This window comes from Alligator mississippiensis, chromosome 12 (assembly GCF_030867095.1).
Source record: "Alligator mississippiensis isolate rAllMis1 chromosome 12, rAllMis1, whole genome shotgun sequence".
Classification (NCBI taxonomy): Eukaryota; Metazoa; Chordata; order Crocodylia; family Alligatoridae; genus Alligator; species Alligator mississippiensis.
This window is the reverse complement of record NC_081835.1, coordinates 14,382,396-14,387,500: the sequence shown is the minus strand read 5'-3', so window position 1 is coordinate 14,387,500 and position 5,105 is coordinate 14,382,396. Positions and strand designations below refer to the sequence as shown.

Below are 5,105 nucleotides of genomic sequence, written 5' to 3'. Positions count from 1 at the left end.
AAGTTCTTCCTTATGTCCAATCTAAATCTGCTCTCTACTAGCTTGTGGCCATTGTTTCTTGTAACCGCCGGGGGCGCCTTGGTGAATAAATCCTCACCAATTCCCTTCTGTGCCCCCGTGATGAACTTATAGGCAGCCACAAGATCGCCTCTCAACCTTCTCTTGCGGAGGCTGAAAAGGTCCAGTTTCTCTAGTCTCTCCTCGTAGGGCTTGGTCTGCAGGCCCTTGACCATACGAGTTGCCCTTCGCTGTACCCTCTCCAGGTTATCCGCATCCTTCTTGAAGTGTGGCGCCCAGAATTGCATGCAGTACTCCAACTGCGGTCTGACCAACGCCCTATAGAGGGTAAGTATCACCTCCCTGGACCTATTTGTCATGCATCTGCTGATGCACGATAAAGTGCCATTGGCTTTTCTGATGGCTTCGTCACACTGCCGGCTCATGTTCATCTTGGAGTCCACTAGGACTCCAAGATCCCTTTCCACCTCTGTGCCACCCAGCAGGTCATTCCCTAGGCTGTAGGTGTGCTGGACATTTTTCCTCCCTAGGTGCAGCACTTTGCATTTCTCCTTGTTGAACTGCATCCTGTTGTTTTCTGCCCACTTGTCCAACCTATCCAGGTCTGCCTGCAGCTGTTCCCTGCCTTCCGGCGTGTCCACTTCTCCCCATAGCTTTGTGTCATCTGCAAACTTGGACAGAGTACATTTCACTCCCACGTCCAAGTCACTGATGAAGACATTAAAGAGTATCGGTCCAAGGACCGAACCCTGCGGGACCCCACTGCCCACACCCTTCCAGGTCGAGACCGACCCATCTACCACGACTTTGGGTGCGACCCTCTAGCCAATTCGCCACCCACCGCACTGTGCAGTCATTCAAGTCACAGTCTCTTAACTTGTTCACCAGTATGGGGTGGGATACCGTATCGAAGGCCTTCCTGAAGTCTAAGTATACGACATCTACCCCTCCTCCTGTGTCCAGGCGTTTCGTAACCTGGTCATAGAAAGAGACTAGGTTGGTCAGGCACGATTTGCCCGCCACAAACACATGCTGGTTTCCCCTCAGCATAATTTGTCCTGCCGGGCTCTCACAAATGTGAGCCTTGATAATTTTTTCAAATACTTTACCAAGGATGGAGGTGAGACTGACCGGCCTATAGTTGCCCGGGTCCTCCTTCCTCCCCTTTTTGAAAATGGGGACCACGTTAGCCCTTTTCCAGTCCTCCGGGACTTGGCCCGTGCGCCACGAGCATTCGAATATTCCTGCCAGTGGCTCTGCAATGACGTTGGCCAGTGCCTTCTCGGATGGAGCCCATCCGGGCCTGCCGACTTAAAGGCATCCAGTTCTTCCAAGTGACTCTGCACCATCTCAGGATCTACGTATGGAAGTCTGGCGCCTTGCTGCTGCCTCTCTACAACCCCAGTGAGAGACTTGTCGTGCCCCTCGCTTAGGAACACCGAGGCAAAGAACTCGTTGAGGAGTTCAGCCTTGTCCCCCCTATCTGTCACCAATTGTTTCTGCCCATTTAGCAGCGGTCCTATTCCTCCCTGGGCCTTCCTTTTACTCCCAATATATCTAAAAAACAATTTCTTGTTGTCCTTTACTTGGGTTGCCATCCTCAGCTCCATGGTAGCTTTGGCCCGCCTAACTGCCTCCCTACAAGCACGAGCAGAGGAGGTATATTCATCTTTAGTGATCTCACCCTGTTTCCACTTTTTATGTGCTCCCCTTTTGGCCCTTAGGCTGCCCTGGATTTCTCTGGTCAGCCATGGAAGCCTCCTGGCCCCTTTCCCTCTTTTGCCTCGCTCGGGGATTGTCTTGCTTTGTGCCCAAAGGATCGTTTCCTTTAGGCACAGCCACCCTTCTTGGGCACCCATCCCATCAAAACTCCTACTCTGCAGTGCGTCCTTGACTAATCGCCTGAGTGCAATGAGATCAGCTTTCCTAAAGTCTAGCACTTTCACCCTACTAGTTACCTTACCCACTCGCCGTCTTATGTTGAATTCTATTATAAGGTGATCACTGTCTCCCAGATAGCTACCAATCTGGAGGTCCCCTATCATGTCATCTCCTGTTGCCAATACCAGATCCGGTATGGCATTCCCCCTAGTGGGACCATGCACCTCCTATGTCAGGTGGAGGTCCTGTACACAAGTTAGAAACCTGTGTGAGTGATGGGACCTTGCTGTCTGCGTCTCCCAGCAGATGTCCGGGTAGTTTAGGTCCCCCATGACTACCGCCTCTTTAGCTTTTATGGTCTCCAAGAGTTGCCTAAGGAGCCCCGCATCTATTTCTTCCCCTTGGTGTGGGGGTCTGTAACAGACCCCTACCACCAAATCCCTTTCTCCTTGCCCCCCATGTAGCCTAACCCACAATCCTTCTACTTCCTCAACCTCGGATTCTGTCTTGATGAGGGTTGATGTGTATTGCTCACTGACATAAAGTGCAACCCCCCCCCCTTTCTTCCCCGACCTGTCCTTTCTATACAATCTATAGCCCTCAATATGTACCGCCCAGTCATGGGATGAATCCCACCAGGGTACTGCTGCCAGGGTACTGCGGCCAAGCGGAGCCAACCAACCAAGCAAAATATATGGTAAAGAGCCTTAGGGAGGTTCCCAAAGGCATAGCAGGCCATTAGCTCCTCAGCTCCCAGTGCAAACCATGCGCAATGCTCAAAATATCCCTCCAGAGGATGCGAAAGAGCAGCCAACGAGTTGCAGGAAGCCACCTGGCCTAGTTAGATAAGCAACACCTTGTTAATAAGCATCCATGCATCCCCAGTCCTCCACACCTTGATCGCTAACTGCATTTTATATCTATCTTGCTTTACCCAAGTCGAAGTGGCTATAGGGGGCAAGGCTGTATAGAATTTGATCTATTGCTCATATGTTGTTAACATGCACTTTTCCTTTTAGCATCTTTGAGAGTCAGGTAATTAAATGCAGTGGGAATCTAGCCGAATTAGCCGGACAGGATCACCAGTCAGAAGTGTCAATGGCATTAAAATGGTGACTGCCATTGGGTCTAGTCTGGAATAACTGGGAATAACTGGGAATAATGATCTACTTCATCAAGGACCTATGACTCTGGACAGATCTTAAGTCTCATTCACTGGCATTCTTCTGAGCATAGCTAACGGCTTTTTAAAATATCATTTTTCCAGGTTATGTTGCTTATTGCAAAGGTGGTTTAACATTATTGGGTTTGCTGGTAGTGTCTCCCACTGCTGCATTTATTCAGGTACAATGCTTCTTTCCGAATGATGTTAGGGTCTGTTAAAGCTCGAGATGCCATTGACCATATATGAAAATTAGGTATTATTATTATATGCATGTCCATATATATATATATATATATATATATATATATATATATATATATATATATATAAAATATGGATAGATGGAGATATAGATATAGATATATATATCTATAGATGGAGATATATGGATATAATAATTGTTATATAACCACCTCTACATAATAAAGATATGAAATCAGAGGCTCGCTTTTTCCTCCCACAAAGTTCAAGTGAGCTATATATATATATATATATATATATATATATATATATATATATATATATATATAACTTGAACTTTGTGGGAGGAAAGAGCGAGCCTCCGATTTCATATCTTTATTATTTAGAGGTGGTTGTACGACAATAGCCAGGACAAAGCTTTGCTTCTCTGGGTGTTTTTCATCCTTTTTTGTTTGTTTAATTCTGGTTGAAGAAAAGAAATGGGAGTGCTTCTTTGGTCCCATTGACAAGAATGGATGAAATCAGGATATCTATTTTAGTATAAGGATTGGGGGGGAATGACTTAAATTAATTTTGTATATCTGTAAAATCAAATGTGTAGCATTTACTGATTATTTTCCTGCTTAGGGATAAGATGTTTTTCCATTAAAATGTCTCCCTTATTGTTATCTTTTTTTTTTTTCTATTTAACAGAGAGATTCAGGATCAAGTTTGCCACCATTCAGAAGAATCACACAATGCCTACGCACCACTTAAGCTGTTTTCTATAGTAAACTGTGGCATGTCAAATCCTCCGAGGAGCATTGATGTGGGGTTTGACTGCATAAGCTTTGTGCTAACCATCTGCATAGACATCAGATGCTCACAGAAAAGACATCTACCAGTTTGTTACCCTAACAGGTCCTAATTTTGTTGCAGTGGAAATCCTTACTTCACTGGGAGGAGGACCAAACCCTTGGTCTTTGTGGCAGACATTTAGTATGTTTGCAGCTGTTTGTTCACCAAGCTTCTCATGAACAAATTACAATTACAAATTGCTCTTATTTTTATTTTTGCTAACTTACAATTTGACGGTAGGGGCTCATTAATATCTGATGCTAGATACGGGCAATCAAGAGCTCATAAAATTGTCATTAAGTTGTTTACTGCCATTTTAACACATCTTGCTAAATTTCTGTTTTCCAGTGTTTACTGGAGCTGCTGTCTCTAATGACTCTGTTGTATATTCTAGCCCACAGAGACAGCTGCCTAGGCAGTGACGGAGATGAAGAACTTTTCTTAAGTCTTAGTGATGGGCTTTCAGCAATTATGCTGGTAAATGAAGAAACATTTATAAAACTGAAGACAAGTGTTTTTTGTCTGTGTTCTGTCAGTGCCTGGATACTTTATCTGAGGGCATTAGAGCTTTCCAGAAATGGATCCACTTCTGCTGCCTGTGCAAGCCTGTATTTAATAGTGTAATAACACCGTGTCCAATCATGACTGCTGCCATACTGCTTAAATAAGGGATCAGACAGTCTTCTCAACTTAGGAGAATCTGACTGGTTCATCTGTAATGTGAAGTAACTACATTGGTATGAATGAACTATACTGATTTACACAAGCTAATGATCTGGTTCAGTTTGGCTTATTTTAAATGGGTGGTTGGCTTAGCAGCTGTAGCTGCAATGATTAAATTGGGGACAGATGAGTAATTCAGTTTTGGCTGAGGAATGAATTAAAGCAGTTAAGGCAGGCAAAGTAGTTAAGAAATCTACATCTCTTGTAGATGTTCATAATCTACAGACTGTAAAACTAAATGTGAAATGTGAAAATCCTTTCCCCCACCCACCCCCACTTC

The 5,105-nt window shown here is 44.7% G+C and overlaps 1 long non-coding RNA gene across 1 annotated transcript in view; it reads left to right on the top strand.

Annotated features, from left to right (window-relative positions):
- LOC132244520 (uncharacterized) overlaps positions 1-4,618 on the top strand; it is a 19,204-nt gene extending 14,586 nt beyond the window's left edge. Inside the window, exon 2 of the long non-coding RNA XR_009456078.1 lies at positions 3,959-4,618. This is a non-coding gene — a long non-coding RNA (uncharacterized LOC132244520). The remainder of the gene's footprint in view (positions 1-3,958) is intronic.
- The last annotated feature ends 487 nt before the right edge of the window (positions 4,619-5,105 follow it).